At 45.9% G+C, this 23918-nt stretch overlaps 2 long non-coding RNA genes across 2 annotated transcripts in view; one reads left to right on the forward strand and one right to left on the reverse strand.

Moving 5' to 3' along the window:
• LOC145533384 (uncharacterized) overlaps positions 1–9504 on the reverse strand; it is a 33078-nt gene extending 23574 nt beyond the window's left edge. Inside the window, exons 1-2 of the long non-coding RNA XR_014074038.1 lie at positions 8674–9504; positions 5312–5681 (exon numbers count right to left, since the gene is read on the reverse strand). This is a non-coding gene — a long non-coding RNA (uncharacterized LOC145533384). The remainder of the gene's footprint in view (positions 1–5311; positions 5682–8673) is intronic.
• Positions 9505–12295: 2791 nt separating this feature from the next.
• On the forward strand, positions 12296–22953 carry LOC145533385 (uncharacterized). Its single transcript, XR_014074039.1, has 6 exons — positions 12296–12481; positions 12832–13370; positions 14711–14839; positions 16089–16665; positions 17577–18566; positions 22360–22953. It is a non-coding gene; the product is annotated as an uncharacterized LOC145533385 (long non-coding RNA).
• Positions 22954–23918: the final 965 nt, after the last annotated feature.

The raw sequence follows: 23918 nt of genomic DNA on the forward strand, positions 1-23918 counted from the left end.
GCAGAAGAAACAATGTGAGTGTGGAACCCAGCTGTCATTTCTGCCTTCCCAGCATTCAGGATCCCTCTGGGAAAAACCTTCCTGGTCCTCCTCTGAGGAGTAGTCCCCACTCTCAGTCCTTGGGGGATTTGACTCCTTTGTACTCCTAAGACACAAGGGTAGGTGGGCACATGATTGGTATGAGGGTGGGCTCTTGGCCTAACCAGACCAACCAATGCCAGTGAACCTCTGCTTAGGACATTTGCTAGAGTGTTTAGGAAAGAGAAGAAAATCTGTTAGGATGCCTTCAGCTGTAATTACAGATAACAACAAAACAGCTGAATGGGCTTAAAAAGAGAAAATGTATTATTTCATATAATGGGAATTTTATGGTCAGGGCACCTTCAGGAATGGTTATTTTAGCTGAACAATATGATTAATGCCCTAGGTTGTGTCTCCTATTTCTGTCCACCAGAAGTACGTCAACCTTGTCCTTACAGTCACAAGATGGCTGCTGCAGATCCAGGCATCACATTCAGCCATGATAAAGACCAAAGGTTGAAAAGAAACTGTTTCTTCTTTTGAGGTTTTCACATTTATTGTCTACATTGGCCTCACCAGCCCATGTTCTAACCAATCACAGGCCAGGGCAATTGCCTCTGTTGATGCAGTCTCAATAGGGACAAATGGCTTCCCTGGTGGCTCAGTGTTAAAGAACCCATCTGCCAGTGCAGGAGACATGGGTTCAACCCCTGTGTCAGGAAGATCCCTGAAGAAGGAAATGGCAACCTACTCCAGTATTCTTGCCTGGGAAATCCCACAGATAGAGGAGCCTGGAGGGCTACAGTCTACAAGGTCACAAAGAGTCAGACATGACTTAGCAACTGAGCATGTTTGCACACATGCAATTGAACCAATATCTCCTCTGGGGCAAAAATTTGTTAAGAGGAGGGTGATGAAGAAAATCTTAGTTATTACAATGGTTTGTGGCTCTCCAGAGGGCCATACTATATAAACAGGTATATCATTGGTGGTAATAAAATTTCATGCGGGCACAATTAGGAGAAAGAATGTCTAAGAAGTCTGTGTAGGTGGATAATAATGGGAAAAATGATTAAGAAACACTGCCTTAGAGAAAGATTCACCTCCTGAGCCTGAAGTCCACCTCCTCTGAAACATGTGCATCTGGGGAGGGAACTGAAGACAGGACAAAACTAGGCCCCACCGACAAGGAGGAGGGCACAGGCTGTGGTCCTGGCAGTTACCTGTTGCCACTTTGCAGGAGCCCTCCTTCTCTTGGAGTTGCTAGAGGTGGGAGGGTGGGGGTGTGGAAATTCTAAGATGAAAAGTAGCATTTAATTAGCAGCAGCTAGTAATGAACACTTAAATCTACACTCCGTCCTTTGTTTAAATCGGCTTGAGTTAGGTACCTGCCACTTATTATTAGGCAATGAAGGGCTTATGCAATAATCAGAAGCTGTTAAGTCCTCTTGCATGACAAGTGGTCCAGAGGTTTCTTGTGGGGAGTTAGAGGTAACCTAGGCCTCCAACATCAGGGAATCGGCAGGTAAGGCATGAAGGATGCCCACCGTGATTGACCATGCAGGAGTTAGAAATGATGGTTGCACACACACAGAGCCTAGATCTTAAAACAGTGTTGAGGGGGAAAGGTAAGAAATGATAAGGTTCGATGCATGAGACAAATGCTCAGGGCTGGGGCAATGGGATGACCCAGAGGGATGGGATGGGGAGGGAGGTGGAGGGGGGCGTTCAGGATGGGGAACACATGTAAACCCAGGGCTGATTCATGTCAATGTATGGCAAAAACCACTACAATATTGTAAAGTAATTAGCCCCCAACTAAAATAAATAAATTTATTTAAAAAAAAGAAATGATATTAATAGCATTTATGTAAATTAAAAACATGCACATAGAAAACAACATTGTATATTCTCCAAGGGCGCACGCATATTTAAAGACATACACCAGACACGTTAGAGAGGGTGCCGAGGTGGAAGAAGGATGGTTAACAGGACTCGGGTGTGAAAGGGGCAAATAAGAAAACAAGCGAAGGTCTCACTCTGACCAGTAACAAAATGTGACTGGAGTGAAGGCATGTGATTAACTAAACTCTCGGAGCCTGACTTCCAGTTGAGGGGAAAGGAAGAGAAGGTCTTTTCTGGGGGGAACCCAGGGGCAGCTCTGTGTGGCTAGAGACCAGAGGGTGGGAGGAAGGGAGAGGAAAATGAACTTTTAAACCCTCTCTGCCCTCTATCCTGGGGGGCTCCAAGGCTGAAGGTTTGAACTATGTTTTGTAGACAGTGGGAAGCTTTGGAAAGTTTTGGAGTTGGAGAATCATATGATCTGAGTTAAGCTTTTGGAAGGTGACTCTCAGCTGTGAACAGCTGGATCAGAGTAGGGAAGGCCATAGAAAGATGCTGTTGAAGTTGCACCTATTGACATCAGATGGCATGTTTTCAAATAGCTCTCGACTGGGAAGTGTCACTGGAGGACTTTGGGTCTCTTGACACTTTCTCCACAGATCATTGCAAAATCCACAGCATCAAGTCTGCCTAGTAACTTCAGAAGTCAGGAACAGAGATGTTCTGTGCAAAGTGCATCACGTGCATTGTCATCCAATCTCCACAGCACCCAGTCCTTTCACGCCCCAGTCCTGTTACCATCCTTCTTCCACCTCGGCACCCTCCCTAACAGTGGATGCTGGGATCGCCACTTTCTCTTCTCTGAGAAAACAGGCTAACACTCAACCCACCTCACTTCCTATTTATTTTCTGTTTCCAGTTTAATTTGGGGCACATTTTTTCTATTTGAAGTTATTTTCTGGCAATAGAATGCAGCACTCAAAGAGACAAAAATACCCAGTCTTCTTAGTGAAGAACAAGGGACACTCCATTATGGAGAAAGGGAAGAAACAGCTCTAGGTAGACAGAGCAAAGAGGAGGAGAAGGGCTGGGACTGAGGGTAAGAAAGACCCCTGGGCTAAAGGAGGAGATTGCTGCTCATACCACTCAAGCAGGAGGGTCCTCGTGACCCTCCTGGGGGTCCTCAGACTTCTCATCTGTAAGACAGAGGCAAAGTGGAGGAGGAGGCTTGTTTCTAACACAGTTCTCAGCATCCGCCCTGTCAGCTTAAAACACAGACCCCAGGTCCCAGCCCAGAGATGCTGGGTTATTAGGACCAGGGCCACCCTGGGTACCATATTTACCTTTAAGTGCCCTAGGTCATTCAGGTGTGTGTGGCAGGGCTAAACTGACATTCCAGGGTTCTAGCAAGCAATGAAACTTTCATTGTATCTTCTTCTTTCTTTCACAAATAAATTTTATCTAATACAAATGAACCTATTTCCAAAACAGAAACAGGCTCATAGCCATAGAAAACAAACTTATGGTTACCAAAGATAAATTAGGAGTATGGGATTAACAGAAAAATAGATAAACAGCAAGGATTTACTGTATAGCCAGGGAAATATATTCATTATCTTGTAATAACCTATAATGGAAAAAATCTGAAAAAGAATATATATTCAGTTAAATATATATGTATATATTTAAATGTATATGTAGGTATATATATGTATTTAAATATATATCATATATATTTAACTGAATCACTTTGCTGCCCACCTGAAACTAACACAATATTGTAAATCAACTATACTTCAACAATAAAGTAAAATGCAAAATCAAAAATAAATTTTATCCTCTCCTGCAGACCACCACCTTGATTACCTGATTACAAACATATTTCCTTGATTCAAAGGTACTTTCCCCCATAGACTTTAACTTTTCTAAAACTGGGAGATGTCTTACAATTCCATATAGTAGGATTTTCATTTTTCCTCTGAAAAAATGCTGTTAAGTTGACAATAGCTTATAGCTTATGAGCTTATAGCTCATAGCTTATAATGTCATAGAATTAGGGAAGCACAGTATAATATTCTTCAAGCTGAGAGTTTGGGGGGAAAATCACCAAGATAACAACAAAATCACCGATAATCCCCCCAGAGGGATCTATTGCCAGAATTTTGTAATATTTCTAGTCCCTTGATTTTGTTGTTCTAAGTCTTCCTTTCACCATTAGTGAGTAATTCTCCAGCACCTATATTACACACCCCACTTAGGGACTTAGAAGTAAAATAAGAATTCTAGCCACTCTGGGATAGCAGTTTAGGTACATGATTGCTTCATTCCATCAATAACCCTAAAAGGTAGGGGGTAGTATTTCTACTGAACACAGGAGGAAACAGAAGCTGAGGAGGTGAAGAACTTATCCCAGTTGCCATGGTTAGTGAGTGAATGAGCCGAGATTTGAACCCAGGCATCTGAACTTGATGCTGCCTCTCAGGGAAAAGGCCAGTCTGGTCCAAGGAGAGAGGTTCATGGACTATGGGTCAGGGCTGTGGGAAGGTGTTATTTTCTGGTGGGGCCAGGGGCTTCCTGGAGAATCACATGGAGGCTGCATTAGCACAAACATGACTCTGCAGCTGGAACCTGGGTTCAAATCCAGCTCACGGTTCTTATAGACCTTTAAGTACTTTATGCTTCAATTTCCTCATCTTCAAAATGAAGATACATGATACCTCCCCCAAAGGGCTATGAAAAGGATGAGAAATTATTATATATGCAAAGTGCCTGGCTCACAAATAATATCTACTATAGAGAGCTAAAACCACTGGGGTTTGTATCAAGAGTGTAGAGGAAGTATTAGAAGTCTTTATGACATATTAATATCAATATAAATATTTTAAGAACAGGTAGATATTTTAGCCGAACTCTATTTGGGATATTTAAATTCTAGGAGCTATATTGGGGGTTTCTACAATGAAGTGACCTACTTTTTTTGGTAAAGAAAAAAAAATTAGTTTGCCAAAAAAAAAAAAAAAAAACAAGCAAAAACCAAAACAGTCTTCAAGTTTGAGGTCTGGAAAAATAATGTATCTCTTCCTGGCTTGGGACTTCACATTCAGTTCAGGTTCTATTCAGAAGCCCTACTTCTTCAAGCCCAGAGATGGGGCCCTGGTGATTCTGATGAGCAGCCAGAGTAGAGGCGGGCTGGCCTGAGTCAGCCACGCATGGGCCATGGGCCCCTACCTACCCTCCTGATGACCACAGCCTAGCAGTGAAGAGGTGGAGGTAGGGGGGGAAGACTTAGCAGAGCTGCCAATTCCTGGTTCCCAGGTTCAAGACCAAGAAAGAAGGAAAGACCAAGGTGAAGCTGGGTAGGAGGGAGGCCAGCATTTAAGGAGTACTTCTAGAAGGCCAGCACCAGGATGGATCCTGAAGATGCAGGGGTTGGGGTCAGGAAACCTACCCAGGTTAGAATCCAGCTCCTCCACCTCCATCCTGCTTGTCTTCAGAGGAGATTCCCAATCTCTCAGGCCCTCTGTTCTCTGTAAAGAGGGCTGTGATGCAGATGAAATAAGAGGATGCTGGTAGGGGCCTGGCTCCATGCCTGGCATGCAGCAGGGCTCACTAGATACTGTTCATGGTGTTCTTGACTCCTCGTCACAACACCGAGAAGTTGGTGCTATTGTTTCTGCCATTTTACAGTTGAGGAAACAGGCTCAAAGAGGTCAAGTGACTGGCCCAAGGGTGCACAGCTGGTATAAACAACAGAGCTGGAGTTTGAATTCAGATCTTTCTGCTCTAGAATTCATGCTTCTTCCTTTTCTGGGCCTGAGCTAGACAAAACAGACAAAGGAAAAATGGGAGTGTTGATGATGGGATTTGAACTGTGATTGGCCCAATCCTGAGGTCTATTCTCATTGGGGATGTAAGACAACCTCCATCCCTTACTTTTGATTCAGGCCACATCAGCCAGACAGGACCCCGAGGAGACAGGGCTGTGGCGGATCCAAGACTGAGGGTTTTTGACAACTGGATTTTGTTTGGTGTTAGCTATTTTGGAAAAGCGGAGGGGAGCACAGGAGGAATGGTCTTACTCCCAGGCATATGGGAGCCGGCTGTCAGCTAATATGGAAAATGATTAAGACAGCTTAATTTTTAAATTTTTTATATATACTAATAATGAAGTGGGAGGAATTTGAAGGAGGAGGCCTATGAGGAGAAAGGAAAGTATTACAGATGTTAGAGTCACGCATGGGGGATGGCTCTAGCCCCAGTGGGACTGTAGTTCCTGCAGCCAGGAGGGGTGGTAGAGGGGAGGGTCTGGTGGCATCTGACCATTCCTCAGCAATGTGGAAAATCTCTGTGGTCTGTCCAGAGACAGGAGTGTGTCTGGCCTGGGGTTAGGGGTGGACAGGGAAGCAGGGGTTGCTCTCTGAGCTGGTTCTGCCCAACGGCCCCCTCTAAGACCTAGCATGACACACATGCTGGGCAGGAGGCTCAGGGAACAAGGTGAGTATCTGCTCAACAGGAAGCGTGACACATATGATAACTGGGCTCAGGTGGTCAGTGGAGAACTTGGCCTGGGGTGGCTAAGACACAAGGTAATCAGTGGATACCCTGGGGCCCAGAAGGGCTTCCTGGAGCAGGTGGAAATGGGGCTGGAAGGATGGAGAAGCTGATAGAGGTGAGGAGGATCAACATGTATTGAGCACTTGTTGTGTGCCAAGCATGCAACTAAAAACTAGAATAGAAATGCATTCATTTAACAAATATTTATTGAGTACCTACTATGTACTGGGCACTGTTCTGGGCTCTGGGGATAAAGCAGAGAATGAAAGAGAATCTCTGCCCTCATGGTGCTCATATTCTGGTAGAGGACATAACAACAACCCCGTAAGCAGATAAATACCATGCTGAGTTGTGATACATGACACAGAGTGAGAGAAAGCGAAGAAGATTTCCTACCATTTACTGAGTGCCATCTACTGTGCCATCCTACCATCTACTGTGTGCCAAGCCCATTCATTGGTCAAGGACTCCGCAGTTGTTGTTACCACTTAATAACTAGCTCACCTTACCTGGCACTGTTCTAAGGGCTTAAATGGATTAGCTCATGTGATCCTGACAAAACAGGAGAGAGGTACTATTACTGTCATCTTCACTTTACAGATAAAGAAATGAGGTGGAAGAACTCATTAAGGGTCATGGATTTGAACCCAGTTAGACTCCAGCACCTGCACACTTTACCTGGGCTGGGCTGTCAGCCTGATCATCTATATCTGACCTCTTGGGACCTGGGCTTTCTCACAATGTGGAAGATTGGATTCCAAGAGTGTGTCCCAAGACAGAGCCAGGGTGAAGCTCTATCATCTTTCCTGTCTCATCCTTGGAAGTCTGACAGTGTCACCTCTGCTGAGGTGCATTTAATGTCAGTCCCGAGTTCTGCCCGGGTTCCAGGGGAAGCGAAATCAACTCTCCTGTTGATGAAAGAAGAGTGCCGAGGTTCTTGAAGAGCATTTGGGAATGGAAATATTGTGCATTTTTGGAAAGCATAATCTACCCCACTCAGCCACCTGACAGGTGGGAAGAAATATGTGGACAGATCCCAATGGTCATGCCTCCCAGCCTGGGGCACAGGATCTGGCCTGCCTCTCCTGTCTTCTGTCCTGGGAGACCCTCTCCCTGCCCTGCCAGGTTAGGGCTCTGCAATCTACTGCCAGGCCAAGTGAGCCTCTCCTCATTTGGCAGGTGGTGATTCCAGCTGTGGTTGAGAGGGGTTGATTCCATTTGCAGTTACAAGCTTCCTCTCCTATGGGGTTGGTGGATAGCCCTGGGAGGGCTTACTCTTCCTCCACTTCTAGGACCATCTCCCTGGGGTCTCTGTCAAGGAGAAAGCCCTGAACCTGGTCCGATTTCCATTTCAGCCTCACTTCTGATGGCCAGGATGAGCTGATTGGTTGAGCCCCAATCTGGAGCCCACTGCTGGTCCATTCAGCAACAGTGGAGGGGATAGGTTATGAGCTAATCAGAGTACCCATGGGTGGGAGGGTCTCCGGGGAGGCAGTTGTGAGATGTAAAGATCCTCCAAAAGTCTAATGAATGTGAAAGTGTTAGTCATTCAGTCCTGTCTGACACTTTGTGACCCCATGGACTATAGCCTGCCAGGCTCCTCTATCCATGGAATTCACCAGGCAAGAATACTGGGGAGGATTGCCTTTCCCTTCTCCAGGGGATCTTCCCAACCTAGGGATCGACCTGGGCCTCCTGCATTGCAGGCAGACTCTTAACCATTGGAGCCACCAGGGAAGACCTATAGGTCTACTACTAAGTCTATTGATATGTATTGGCTCTTGCATTAGATTTTGTTTGGATTATTTAGTTTCTCCCCCCCTCCACAACCAATCCATCAGTAAGCCCTCCAAAATCTACCATGAATCTATCACTTTACTTCCCTCTCTCTTAGCCCTCAGCCTCATTCAGACCACCATCACCTCCTGCCAGGATGAATCCACCAGCCCCTCCTGGTCCCACATCCAGTCCCACCTTCTCCAGCTCATCTCTGCCCAGCGGCCTTCTGGACCTTTCCAAAATGTGAACCAATTTTTTGTATTTTTCCCCTGCTTGTGGCCCAACCCACAGTCAGGTCAGTTCAGTTCAGTTCAGTTCAGTTGCTCAGTCGTGTCCAACTCTTTGAGACCCCATGGACTGTAGCACGCCAGGCCTCCCTGTCCATCACCAACTCCTGGAGCTTGCTCAAACTCATGTCCATTGAATTGGTGATGCCATCCAACCATCTCATCCTCTGTCGTCCCCTTCTCTTCTCACCTTCAATCTTTCCCAGCATCAGGGTCTTTTCAGATGAGTCAGTTTTGCCCATCAGGTGGCCAAAGTGTTGGAGTTTCAGTTCAGCATCAGTCCTTCCAATAAATATTCAGGACTGATTTCCTTTAGGATGGACTGGTTGGATCTCCTTGCAGTCCAAGGGACTCTCAAGAGTCTTCTCCAACACCACAGTTCAAAAGCATTAATTCTTCAGCGCTTGGCTTTCTTTATAGTCCAACTCTCACATCCACACATGACTACTGGAAAAACCATAGCTTTGACTAGACAGACCTCTGTCGGCAAAGTAATGTCTCTGCCTTTTAATATGCTGTCTAGGTTGGTCATAGCTTTTCTTCCAAGGAGCATCTTTTAATTTCATGGCTGCAGTCACCATTTGCAGTGATTTTGGAGCCCAAGAAAATAAAGTCTCTCACTGTTTCCATTGTTTTCCCATCTATTTGCCATGAAATGATGGGACTGGATGCCATGATCTTAGTTTTTTGAATGCTGAGTTTTAAGTCAACTTTTTCATTCTCCTCTTTTACTTTCATCAAGAGGTTCCTTAGTTTTTCTTCACTTTCTGTCATAAGGGTAGTGTTATCTGCATATCTGAGGTTATTGCTATTTCTCGAGGCAATCTTGATTCCCACTTGTGCTTCATCCAGCCCGGCGTTTCTCATGATGTACTCTGCATATAAGTTAAATAAGCAGGGTGACAATACACAGCCTTGACACAGTCCTTTCCCAATTTGGAACCAATTCATTGTTCCATGTCCAGTTCAACCCACAGTGGCCTACCCTAAAGTCAGCACTCCTGACTGAGGCCCTGCCTGTGTGTTTCAGGTCTTGTGCCATTCATTCTTACCACACTGGTGTCCATTCTATCCCTCTGACATGCCAAGCTCAGTCCATTTCCTCTGCCTGTGATGCCATAATCCAGCTCATCACATGCCTACAGGTCTCAGTTTGAACATCATTGTATGCCTCAGCTAAGCTAAAGGGCTGAAACAAAAAGTCCCCAGAAGGCGCAATGGCTCAAACACAGCAAAAGTGTGTCTCTCACTCATGTAATGGTTGTGCCAATGCAGTAGGTGGCTCTTTTCCACATGGTGATGCAGGAATTCAGGCTCTTCCATCCTGGGGTCTTACTGTCACTTGTACTCCACCAGTGGAACAGGAAAAAGTATGAAGCAACACACCCACTTCTGAAAGCATAGGTTTAAAAGTGGCACTCATCAATTCTGCTCCCATCCCATTGGCAAGAGTTGGTCACACGGCCACAGCTGGATGCCCAAAGAGGGCTGGGAAACATTGACCCTCCCCAGGCAGCTGCTTGTCAGCTCCAGCTATATAACTGCAAAGGGGAGCATAGATTTGATGGACAGTTGCTACCTTAGTCATGGTCACCTTCTCAGAGAGGCACTCCCACCCTAATCATCCCACCAAAAGAATGTCCATACATTACCATAAATCTCATATCCCTATTTGATTTTCTTCATAGTACATTTTATTTACCTGCTAGTTTATTGTCTCTATCCCTTTCTAAAAGGTAGGCTCGGTGAGGGTGGAAACCTTGTTTCGCTAGTTAATGCCATATTCCTAGCACCTCAATCAGTGCTTGGCCCATAGTAGGCATTTAATAAATAGTTACTGAATCAATGAAAGGGCAAATAATTCCCATTTTACCAGTAGAGACACAGAGGAAACCAGTAGCTTCAAGGACAGAGAATGCTTGGCCCCCTGGGGGCCAACAGAATATGTAGGGGCCCCCAATCATGTTAATTCCTTTCCTTCTCCAATGTGGACATTAAGGCTGCAGATTTCAGGGAAAGGCTGGTGTGCCATCTATGAGTCAGGAGGCCAGGGTTTAAGTCTGATGCTGTGCTGACTTCTGTGTGGGCCCTTCGTCTCTCCTGGATGAGCCTTGTTTTCCCAGCCTGCAAGTTGGGGGTGGAGCAGGTTGGGTCAGGCAGACTTCCACATTCCTCAGGGCTTGAGACTAGATGACCACCCCCGGAGTACATCTGTACCTTCTTTTTCCAGCAGCTGACCTTTGGGAGAAAAGCCTCCTCCCCTTTACCCTCCCCTCTGTGGGTTTAATAAGACTTAATGAGGGGCCTGGGTGGGCCCAGACCCTCAGTGGCCACCAGCTCATACTTTCACCCAAGGGCGGGGTAGGGGAGAGTGGCTAATGACAGGGTCTTGGTTGGGGGTGGCCTTTCAGCCTCAGCTGGCCTTTCTGGGCCTCTATTAACAGACCACACAGGGAAATATCTTCCCAGGGCCCATGATTTTCAATTTTCCACTGGAAAAGGCAGCCAGGAGGAGGTAGCCAGGAGGCCAGAGACACTCGCCTGTGTTTCTGTCACATTGTTCTATTTGTCCTTCCATCTAGCTACCTACTTATCCTTCCCTCTGTCCTCCCATTTACCCATCCATCTACTCATCCAAGTATTCAAGTGTCTGCCCACCTAGTCACATGTCCATCCTTCCACCTAACCATCTACCAAGTTACTCTTCCACCCAGTCAGTAATCCAGCATCCATGCAACCTTCACGTTATCCATCCATCCTTTCACCTCCCCTCTCATCTACCCGCTACCCATTCACTCTCCTCTAAGTACATCCCTTCATCCATTTACACACAGACCCGTCTATCTGTTCTTTCAATGCAGCGTGATCCTAGATCTATCTGGCACTAATTTTGTGCCTTTGATTAAAACAGTGATTAGTAAATTATTCATTCTATTCCCTTCAGCCTTTATGTCATATGATGAAAAGTATATAGTGAAAAGTAATACTTTGTTGGCTATCAGACTTAGGATTGAGTCTGAGCTCTGCTTGTATTGACTTTAGTGACCTTAGACAATTTCATGCCACTCATGATCTTCATTTTTGAGAGTACACCCCACAAGTCTAAGTACAGAATGATCCTTGTCCAAACTCTGGCCTTTGAGTGGAGAAAGGGCAGGAGAGAAAGGAAATAGGACATGCTGCTCCCATGATGTGGTAGAAACAGACTCTTTGAGAGATGGTAAGAATGCAGATGGGGAAACTGAGTCCTGGAGAAACCCAGAGAATTCAAGGTTAAAGATCCTCTGATATAACGATAAACACACTTACTGAACACCTTTCTCTAAGTTGAGGCCACATGGTGCCTCAGTTTCCATAATTAAACAATGGAAATTGATAAGAGAACCAACTTCACAAAGTTGCTGAACATATTAACGAAGTTAAGACACACAAAGGACCTAGAATTTTGCTAGCCATGAGAAAAAAATGCTCAATAAATATTCAGAATAACCACACAGAGCCCTGTGAGGGTGGAGCCTTTTCTTCCTCCAGGCCTGGCTAGTCTGAGCTCATGCACACAAGCCCTGGCTACCACATCCCAGCTCTTCGGGCCCCTCAGATAGTCCCAGAAGGGTTTGCTCTGTGTGGTTTAATTAAAGCCACTGCTGCCACGTGTCAGACTGTCTGAGAGGGGGTCCTGGAAGACCTCCTGGGAGTGTTCCCTTCCTCCTAACTACCTGCATCAAGCCTGAGTTCTAGCAGATGTTGCCTGGAAACAAGATGCTGGAATATTCAAGAGTTCAGGTTCTGGTGCCAGATAGAAGCCTGCCTTTGACCCTTCGGAACTGTGAGTGTGACTTCACCTCTCTCAGGCTGTTTCCTCAACTATAAATAGCAAAGCACATAATAGCTACTTACTACTTAGGTAGCTGCGTGCTAAGTCGCTTCAGTTGTGTCTGACTCTTTGAGACCCTATGGACTGTCGCCTGCCAAGCTCCTCTGTCCATGGGATTCTCCAGGCAAGAATACTGGAGCGGGTTGCCACGCACTCCTCCAGGGGATCTTCCTAGGGATTTCCCAGGGATTGAACCTGCGTCTCTTAGGTCTCCTGCATTGGCAGGCGGGTTCTTTACCACTAACGCCACCTGGGAAGCCCACCTAGTGTATAGCAGGTCCTTATGGAAAACGTTGGTTACTTATCTCCCTAGAGTCCATTCCCTTTTCTTCTCATTTCTGTTTGAGAGCCCCTTCCTGCTCTTTGGTCAGTGTAATGGGGGGCATCTCCCAGGCCTTGACCACAGCAATTCGTTCTGAGTCTGTGACCAAAATAGTCCAAGCAGGCACTCCTAATGCTATTATGCCTCTGTAGTGATCTGGACATGAAGCCAACACTAAAGGATGCTGAGCAAAAAACAATGGAAATTCACCTTGATGACATCATTGGAGTCCTTAAATCCTGCCTACCTGGAGCTCCAGCCTGGGCTTTCCAGTCCAGTCGATCCCCTTTTTGTGTGATCCAGTTTGCCAGCAACCAAAGGAGTCAACTGATACAGACATAGATGTGAGGGTAGTGCGCCCCTCACACAGGCTGCATGCCTTTTATTCCTCAGGCCTCATTTGATTTTGTGGTGCACAAAATCAGGCCTGGTTCCCTGTACTAGGGGCTCTGATGGAGTCCAAACTCTTTTATTTCACAGAGTTTTTGTTCTGATGTGCTATGTCGCTTTAGTCGCTTTAGTCATGTCTGACACTTTGCCTATGGACCCTACGGACTTGTAGCCTACCAGCCTCCTCTGTCCATGGGATTCTCCAGGCAAGAATACTGGGGTGGGGTGCCATTTCCTCCTCCAGGGGCTCTTCCTGATCCAGAGAGTGAACCCACATCTCTTATGTCTCCTGCATTGGCAGGTTGGTACCTTTTAATTACAGGATTTTGCAAGCCCCTCAGCAGAGTCGCGCTTTCTGCTCCATGGGAATTTAGGGACCATCCCCAGTGATGTTCCTATTTTCAATGATCCAGACTCTGATACCTATCTTCAGATGTTGCCTCTAGAGAGCTAATGAGCAGGTAATACGGGAGCAGGGAGATCCCACCGTGCTGGATATGTGTCTCCGCACTCCTCATCCCACCCCTGCCCAGGGGCGCTTGGAGATCCCCACTGGTCTGGCCCTCAAGTGATGCAGAGCTGGGATCTGAGCACAGATCTCTCCAAACGGAAGGTTAAGCAGTGAGGGGAAAGGCGGGTGTCCCGCAGGGTGAGTAAGGGAGAGCTGCAGTGTTGGGGAGCCTTCCCAGAAGCAGAGCTGGGGCAGCTGTGAAATGGGCAACACAGCACGGAAAGGGAAGGGACCTGGCACAGCGTAGGGCATGGAGACAGGAACATGGGTAGGATTCTGAGCAACCATGCAAAGAGATGCTCTAGGGCACAGAATTCTGTAGAAACCTCCCATCTCTCTTACTGCCCTATCCCCACGTTCCCTGCAGGGTTAGGTCCCACTCCCTCTCACCTGGACAGCTGCTCTAGACACCTCACGGGATTCCCTGCCTCCTCTCTGGTCTTCTAGTACACACTCGATCAGCAGCCATCCATTCACCCATCTGACCATTCATGCATTTGTTCACTCATCAAATATTCCCGAGGGGCAGAATCTGTGTCATGTAGAGCCTTGTGGCTGGAGCTTCTCCACCTGGCTGACCTTGCCTCTCGTCTCAGGTCTTCTGGCCGGGATGGCCCCATCCCCCACCCTGAGATTGCATTTCCTCCCAATATTTATTACAAGACATCAGATGTCTGGACCAAAAGTTCCTGGAAAATGTTCTTACAAGGTACAAAAGAGGGATCCTGAGGTCTCACAGCTTGCGTTAGAATCCCAGCTACAGTATTCTCCAGTCACATATTTTCAGGAGAGATCTTCGTCTCACTGAGCCTCAATTTCCACACCTGTAAAGTGGGGATAATAGAGTCCCCCTTCAAGGATGAAGTGAGGGAATCCACAGAACATATGCAGAGAGGCTCTTTAGAGGTAGATAGCGCCTGGTCAGTGGGATCCCTGGTATTTCGCTCATTCTTAGATAACAAAGGGCAGGTGGAGTGGATCCTGGGGCCTCTGCCTGGATCCCTTCGGCCACCCATTCTGGCTGATGGGAATCAGCTGCTGATGACTCGCAGCTGGGAACTGCCCTGCCCATGCTTTCCTGGGGGCAGCCCCTGGCAATGTGTAATATAAATACTCGATTCTTCCCTTAGCTGGGGGCAACTCGGAAGGGTCATCTCAGCACCAGAGCTCCTTGTGGGATCAGGTGAGATTTTTATCACCTCCACCATGCATCAGCTTTTCTGCCACCCCAGTCCTGTCTTCCTTGCTGTCTCAAGGTAGTAAGTATCCTGAGAACTCTCGTGAATAAACCCTTGAACACTGATATTCACCTTGGGAACCAGTGGAAAGCACAGCTGTGGCAGGGGTTCCAGGGCAGGAACCTGGGAGGGTGGGAGATGGAAAGGAAGGCCAGAAGAGGAGGGTGGGGCCCTGGCCAGGGCAAAGCCAGATGGTCCAGTTCTGGGTCTCTAGAATGTTCTAACCTTCTGCCCTGTCTTCATGGCCCACCTTGTTCCTTGGTGACTGATCACAGTGGTTGGGGGTGCAGGCTTTGGGGCCCTCCCTTGAGTTTGAGTCCCAGTTCTGTTTCTGACCCTCTGTGGGATTTTGGGCAAGTCCTTTCACCTCTTCAGGCCTCAGTGGTGCCACGTATATAATGGGACTGGAGGGAGAGAATCAACAAGGGGCACTACGGAGCTCTTAACACAGTGCCTGGGAAACAGAGAGCATAAATGCTACCTCTTATGCAATCCCTCCCAAAGTAGTTTACAAATCAGCCTGCCTGGGCAAGGTCACCATTTCCACATTCCCCTCTAAGGCTTTCTTCTCTGCAACTTTCATAACTGACAAGTTTCCCAAGACTTTCCAGAAATCATAGAAAGTTTGTCCATTTGGGAAGTTTCATTCTATGCCCTTTTGTTCCATAATAGCTGATAGAATATCCATGAGAATGGCTCATTGGAACTGAGATGTTACTGTGTGCCAGGCAGGGCTCTAAGAGCTCTGTAGGAATTGAACTTTCACAGCCACCTTACGACATGGGTATTACCTTAAAAGCTAAAGAAACTGAGGCTCAGGGAGGTTAAGTAATGGGATCACATAGCAAGCAACTGGAGGGCTGGGTAATGGCTAAGATGAAGGCAGACTGGACTGGATTAGAATCCATGGTCTCTGGCTCCAACCTTTATTAGTGGTGTGCTCTTGAGTAAATTAGTCTTTAACTTTGCTCTGCCCCAGTTTCTTTATTTATCAAGTGAAGATGATAACATCCCTATTTCACTGATCATTGAGATTAAATAAGATAATACCTATATGGTGCCTGGTGCATATTATACATGTATTATTTTTATTCACTCTACACCATATGCTGAGCACCTACCATGGGATAGGTACTGTTGTAGGTGCTGGGGGCAGAGCAGTGACTAAACAGACACAGCTCCTGCCCCATATTGCAGACGTTCTGGAAGTAAATGTTAGTCGCTCAGTCATGACTGACTCTTTGCAACCCCATGGACTGTACCCCTCCAGGCTCCTCTGTCCTCAGGATTTACCCAGGTAAGAATACCAGAGTGGATTGCCATTTCCTTCTCCAGAGGATCTTCCCAACTCCAAGGATTGAACCTGGGGCATTACAGGCAGATGCTTCACCGACTGAGCCACCAAGGAAGCTGTAGCAAAGGCCTAGAGGTTTGCATTCAAGCCCCAACTCATCCAAGCCATAGCTGATTTTTCCAGCATGCTGATCTCTCTTTCCTCCCACTTGATTAATGCTGAGAGGCAAACATGTAACACTTAATACTTTAACACACACCATGCAGCATTGGTTACTGATGTTTCCAGCAATCCGTGTTGCCTTGGGCTTCAGGCCTAGGTGCCTTGGGTGAGTGCCAGGGCATCGGTGGGCAACTGGTTTCACCACTTACTTATTTAATTTGCTCATTTGTTCATTCATAATGAACTTATTTGCTCAACAAGTATTTTTCAAGCCCCATGCCAGGTGCTAGGTCAGTGCTGGGATCCACCATCAGGACAGGCTTCCTGCACTGGAGGCACTCATGGTCTCATGGGGAGAACAGATGAGAACAATCCATGCCAACAAATAAAGGTAAAATAGATGGTGGTGACATCTGTGAAGGAAACAAACAAGGGGATGAGAGATGACAGGGAGATGTTAGAGAAATCCTGTTTTTTCAGGGGTAGTCAGGGAGAGTTCCCTGGAGGAAGTGACCATCAAGTTGATGAAGGAACAGCCATGTGGAAGAGAGATGAGAAGGGTGTTTCAGGCATGGGGAACATTAGGTGCAAAGCCCTGAGGTGGGTTTGACATGTTTAGACCTGAAAAGAAGACAGTGGTGACTGTGGGGCCAGTTAGGGGCTAGGAGTGGGAGATGGGGCCAGGGCACCTTGCAGCCCATACTGAAGAGTTTGGTTTTTGCTCAGAGTGTGAAGGGAAACTCCTGGGAGATGTCAAGTAGGAAAATAAGAAGATCCTTTGGCTACCAGGAGCCATGGAGAAGCTGGAGGCCAGATACTCTAGGCTGCTCTTGTCTAGGCATCTAGACAAGAGATCCTGGACACTGTCTGCTTTCCCCACACCTGATGCTTTAATCACTGTGTTTGCAAATACCTTGCGATGGGAACTCATTACCTTGGAACATAATCCCTTTCATTGTTGGATAGCTTGAGCTGAAGGAACATGGTCCCTTTGATCAGTGATTCTCAAACATTTTTGGTCTTGAGATCCCTTTATACCCTTAAAAACTGAGGACCCCAAAAGAGCATCTATTCATGTGGATTATACCTAGTGCCAGGACAAGGGGTAGTTAAATGAGTATAAAATTTAAGGGATGCTAAAAATCTCAGTAATCATGATAAATATTTTAATGCAATAATTTGAAAAACTCATATTAGAGCCTGAAGCAAAAGGAAAAGTCAATAATATTGATCTTTATTGAAAACTGGTATTTTTTCCCATGGATTTATATATTAATCTTTTTTGTTTGTTTGTTTTTAAAGTGATGGTGCTATCACATGCCACATCAACTTTGGAGAATTCCACTAACAGTGAGAAGGATAAATGATGTCTCAGTGTGGCAAAAATAATTTGGACTTTATAGACCCCCTGGAATGGTCTCAGGAGAGTCTCCAGAGAGTCCAGACTGTACTTTGAGAACCATTGCTTTTGATAGAACCAAAATTTCCAGATGGTTTCTACCCTTTGGTTTTAGGTCTACTCCCAAGAATTCTCTCTGCCTTCAAGGGGGCAGCACCCGGGAGGCTAAGCTGTAGAATTTAGGCTTCCTCCCCATCTACTCAGGGCGTCCCCTATGGGTCAGCTGTGAAGAATCTGCCTGCAATGCAGGAGACACAAGAGACATGGTTCAGTCCCTGAGTTGGGAAGATCCCCTGGAGAAGGAAATGACAGCCCACTCCAGTATTCTTGCCTGGAGAATCCCATGGAATGCGGAACCTCGTGGGCTACAGTCCATAGGGTCACAAAGAGTCAGACGTGACTGAGCAAAGCACGCACTCCATCTGCTTCAGGCTAAAGATCTCCCAGAGCTTTCCACTCACCTCTCCCCATCCCTCCACTGGACAAGTCCCATTTGGTTGATGGCACTGAAAGATCAAGGGCCTCCAGCTATGTTCCCAGGGATGGCCTGAGCAGCGTGGAACCTGGGAAGGCCTATCACTCCCTGTCTTGGGACACTCCATCTCTATTCCTGCCCCAGGGGTCTGTCCATGGTTCCCACCCCTCCTTTATCCTGCTTTGGTGATTTGAGTGTTCAATATCTCTATGGGTTCCCTCTGGGCTTCTGGAGAGCAGGCATCCCACCAAGAAACAGCATACAAGCAAAGAAAACTTCTAACATATTAAGTTGGCTTCTAGGAGGCCAACTTCTGAAAATTCAATTTGTCATCAGTATAAACAGGATATCAAGCCTGGCGAAGGCAGGCTCCCAGGGAAACATCTGATGGGGAAGAAAGCGGGCAGCAACCTGCAGGGTAAGTGGTACCGTGGGCACATTCCTCAGCAGCACTGAAACCCACAGCTAATCACAAACAGATCCCTGCCCGCCCTGGGCCCTGCTTTGTTCACTCAGATTTCTCTCTCTAAACACCAACACCCGGTCCACCAGACTCTGCCTCTCTTGGATACCTCTGTTTCCCTCTGTGGACCTCAGTATCCCTGTCTGCTACGGGAGAGGATCTGCAACCCAGGGTCCTCTCTGTTGGTCTGATACACCAGAATCCAAACCTCTCTGATTCAAAGCCCCCAAGAGCCTAGAATTCCAGGGTCATAAAATGCCTGAATTTTCTGACCCCAGAATTTGACAAGTCAATGATGGTAGATTCTCCAATGCTACAGTTTTAAGATTCAGTGGCTGTACAAGTCTGCCCATGTAGCTTTCTATGATTCTGAGTCTCAATGATTTTAAGTGCAGTGGGCTCTAGAGCCTGATAGCCTTGGTTCATCCATTGCCAGCCCCACCCCCACTAACTGAGTGACCTTGGGCAAAATTCATGACCTTCTGCTGTTTCAGTTTCCACATTTGTAAAGTAAGGAGTATAGTAGCTATGATCTCATGGAGGGGTTGTGAGCACTAAATGAGTTAATAAGTGTAAACAGTGCCTGGAACATGGTAAGAACTCAGTTTTGCTCCTACGATTATTCTAGACTCAACAGTTTCTACAGCCTCAGAATCTGAGATGGGTGTTTCTGGGTCTCCAAGGCTCCAAGTTTGAAATTCAAAAACTCCGTTGTTCAAAAATTCAATGATACTCTGATTCTAGAGGCTGGCTCTGGACATATGCTTCGGTGTCCCTGCCCCAGGGATCGAGGGATTTACCAGGGCAAGCTGAGGACCTGGATGGTTGGCTTGACCCTGGTACTCTCAGCCACCAACCCAAAGCGTGTGACACGCTTGGGACTTGCAAACTCTGAGAAGTGCCCTCTTCTGCCCTCAATACACACGTAACCCTGGAGATAACTTGCCTTCTGGCCAAAGGTTCATTGACCTTGACTAATTTCCTGAAATCTACGGGACACAGGAAGACAGTTTCCCCCACCCCAACTCCCATAACTTGGAACTTCTTTTCTCAAAAATCTGCCGCATCTCCCTGCTGTCTTTCAAATCAAGTTCTACCTTTTCGCTTGGCTTCTTGAGCCCCTTTGTACCTGTCTGCTTCAAGGTAAGTTGAGGTCATCTGGGTGGGGAAGGGAGAACTGGGATGGTTCTTTTGGAAGTTACTTCTAGGTCCATATACCTTCATTCATTTGTTCACCCCACAAATATTTATTAAACATTTACTATATGCTAAACTCTGCTCTAGACCCTGGGAACACAAAATGAATAAAACTGATAGGCTATCTGTTCTTGGGAGATCACAAAACTCACTTCTGGCCCCACTCACTGTAGAGCATTATGCTCGCGGGGAGTGATAAAAGCGTAGGCCATTTCCTGATTGCAGAACTTTGGACCAACTCTCTGTGCCACATTTGTAAAATGGGCCAATAACACCACCTACCATGTAAGATTGCTGTAAAGATTAAAAAAGATAGTGATGGTGAAAACTCAGCACAGTGTCCAGCACAGAGTAAGTCCACAATCCATGCAAGCTGCTGCTGCTGTTTGATTTCTACCCCCAGCTCCCTTCAGAGCACTTAACTTGTAGGTTAAAAACCAGACAGGCCTGGATTCGTGTCCTGAGATGTGAAAAAAAAGGATATCAGAGAGCCTGTTTCCCAGGACTAGCTGCCTGGTATGCTGGGCATACTCAGCCAGAGTGCAGATTTTAATAGGATGTATTTTCACTTCCCTCCAGCTCTCTCTGAGAAGTCATGCCAACTAACCTCACTATCTGCAGTAGCTCTCACATGCACACACCTGACAACTTGCCCCTCTGGGCCCGTGTCCTCCCTGGAGGGGCCCGAAGAGAGTCTGCTCTAAGGATAGGCTGAGACATTTGGGCATGATAAAAGGCAATAGGGAAACAAGGCTGGTGATGGAGACAGAAAGAGGCTCCAGAAGAAGGGCATCCCTTATCTTCCAGCAGCTACTCTGGACCCTTTGCGTCTTGTCCTCACAGCTGCCAGGGGCTCCCGCCAACTGCCATGAGTTCCTGCTGTGTTTGGGGTTAGGTTATTTTTTCATTAAGTTTGCAATTATTAAAAAGAAAAAAAATGCAAGTCAAATTGTGACGTGCTGAGCTGAGCAGGCTGGAGGTTAAAGCTTTTTCCCTGCCTGCGGCCCGCTGGGCCCCCACCCTATTCTGGGTAAAGGGGAACATTTTGGGGAAACTAAACAAGGAGACCTTGATCTTTTGGGGACTTTATGAACCTGCCCTTACCCCACCCCATACCCGACTCCATTAGCAGGCTTGGTCTCTCTCCCTGTTAATTAAAGAGGAAACTAGTTTCCAGGGCAATTTCAGCTCTGGCCTGGCCTGTGCCCACATCCTTGAGAGGGAGGCCATGGTGATGGGCTGGCTGAGCAGCTGGTGGCCTCAGAGGTAACAATTTGCTTCGAGATGGAATCCATTCCCCTGAATAAAAGGACTTTGTGTTCTTTCTCATAGTCCCCTGGCTTCTAAGGAGGGAGTTATTAGAGAGGAAGCAGCTGTGTTCCCCAAGAGCAGGGACCACCATGGCAAACAGCTCAAGACCCACTGCTTGGACCACCAGACTCTCTCATTGCCCCTTGGCCTCTATGTGTGTCCTCAGAGCTGTGGGCTTCTGATAAAATCCTGGAACTCATTCAGCCACTCATTCATTCGAGCATTCAACAGCTCTTTATTGAGCATCTACTAATACACCAGGCCCTGTTCTAGGCACTGGGCATAGAGAAATACAAACATCCCCTGCCATCCTGGAGCTCACATTCCAATGGGAGCAGATAGACAGTAAAGATGAAGAAGTCAATATTTAATCCATTGCCCGGCAGTCAGGTGAGGACAAATAGAGCAGAGGTAGGAGGTAAAAATGATGGGTGGGGAGAAGTTCCTTTTGAGGGGATGCCTAAGCAGAAACCTCCAAGGTCAGTGCCATAGCAGGGATAGACTGGCCTTACACCTCAACCCCTCTTTTCCACCTCTGGGCTTTTGCCAAGGCTTCCTGAGACTGCCCCTCTCTCTGCCCTCTGCCCAGCCAGCAATGACTTACCTGTGCTTTCCTTAATATATAATTTGCTATTTCATTAACTGTATCAAATGTATTTTTAAAAGCAGAACATTTAGCCATATGGGCTATAATATAGGTTGTCTAGCAAGATTCATGAAACCCACATTCCTGAGGCACAGTATAATAGTGTTTTAATATTCAAAACTCTAATGAAATGGTATTTTAAGATGCTGAACTAAATAAAGGCATTTCTACTCCCTTTATCTTGTTCAAAATATCTCCCCAAGACAAGAACAATAAACAGAAATACAAACTCTGTCTTTGAGAAAACTAGGAGATACTGTAACACTTAAGTACAATATACAGAGAAGAGAAGCAGATAAATGGCCAGTGACTTAGATCAACCCAGATCAACACCATAATGAAGAAGCCAATCTCATTTCCCTTTCATGGCTAATTCTCCCACCATCTGCCATCACTGCAAAGGATAACCACTAACCTGACTTCAAAAAGCACAGATTAGTTTTGCCAGTTCTTGCACTTCACAGAAATGAAATCTTTCAGTATGTACTTTTTAATGTCTAGTTTCTTTTGCTGAACAAAATTATTTTAAGATTAATCCCTGTCATTGCACATATCAGTAGTTTATTATTTTTTACTGCTATGTAATATGTACAGATGTGAGAGTTGGACTGTAAAGAAAGCTGAGTGCTGAAGAATTGATACTTTTGAACTGTGGTGCTGGAGAAGACTCTTGAGAGTCCCTTGGACTGCAAGGAGATCCAACCAGTCAATCCTAAAGGAAATCCTAAAGGAAATCAGTACTGAATATTCATTGGAAGGACTGATGCTGAAGCTGAAACTCCAATACTTTGGCCACCTGATGAGAAGAACTGACTCATTGGAAAAGACCCTGATGATGGGAAAGACTGAAGGCGGGAGGAGAAGGGGACGGCCGAGGATGAGATGTTTGGATGGCATCACCAACACGATGGACATGAGTTTGAGTAAGCTCCTGGAGTTGGTGATGGACAGGGAGGCTTGGCATGCTGCAGTCCATGGTGTCACAAAGAGTCAGACATGACTGAGAGACTGAACTGAACTGATATAATATTCCATTATGTATAGAACAGTACAGATATATCTCAACTTATTTATCTCTTATTGATGGACTTTGGTGGTGTTTCTTGTGTTCTGCTATTATGAGTAAAGTTACATGTGAACTTTAAAGATGTGAACATCTTTATTATGAATAAAACTACATGTACGCAATCATTTTGTGGACATGTGTTCATTTCTCTTGGGTAAATACCAAGGAGTGAAGCTACCTGGTCACTAGGTAAGTTTGTGTTCAGTTTTAGTAGCTACTGGTCAACACTTTTCAAAGTAATTATACTAATTGAGACTCTTACCATCAGAATATGAGAGTTTCAGTTATTCCCTGTCCTCACCAACACTTTGTATTGTTAGTCTTTTAAATTTTAGCCATTCTGGTGGGTATGAGATTATATCACATTGTAGCTTTAATTTGCATTTCTGTGATGAATAATGGTGTTAAGCACATTTTTATGTGCTTATTGTATATTTGGATCTCCTCCTTTTGTGGGGTTCTTATTCAAGTTTCGTCCCATTTTTTAAAAAATGGGTTATTCATCTATCATTGATATATATGAGTCTTTCATTGGAGAGATATTTCAAATATCTTCTCCAAGCACATGGGTTGTCTTTTTGTTCTCTTAATGATTATTTTGATAAACAAAATACTTAATTTTAATGTAGTTCAATTTGCCAATTTTCTGTGTAAGGTATATGACAATTGCCAAGATTATTAAAATATTTTTATAAAATGCTTTCTTCTAAAAAAAGATTCATTAGACCCAAAGGGATTTATTATTATCACACAAAATAAGAAGTCTGTGGTCCCAGGGTTAGCTCATTATCAAACTCCTTTGATCCTTCAGTAATATTGTGAGATGTTCCCTCACGGCCACATGATGGCTGCAACAGCTCCAAGCATCACATCCTCACATGACAATATCCAAAAGCAGGAAGCAGTGGGGTGGGGGAGACAAGTATGTAGAGAGGGAAGAAACCCTTTTCCAGAAACTCTCAGCTGACTCTTTCTTTTGTCTTGTTGGCCAGTGGGTCACATGACCATACTTCACCAAAAGAGAGGCTTTTGGCCTCTAACAAAAGAGGTGGACTCTGCCAGCATGGGAGAAGGAAAATAGGAGAGG

This window comes from Giraffa tippelskirchi, chromosome 13 (genome assembly GCF_054371585.1).
Source record: "Giraffa tippelskirchi isolate mGirTip1 chromosome 13, T2T-mGirTip1v1.2.pri, whole genome shotgun sequence".
NCBI classification, from domain to species: Eukaryota; Metazoa; Chordata; class Mammalia; order Artiodactyla; family Giraffidae; genus Giraffa; species Giraffa tippelskirchi.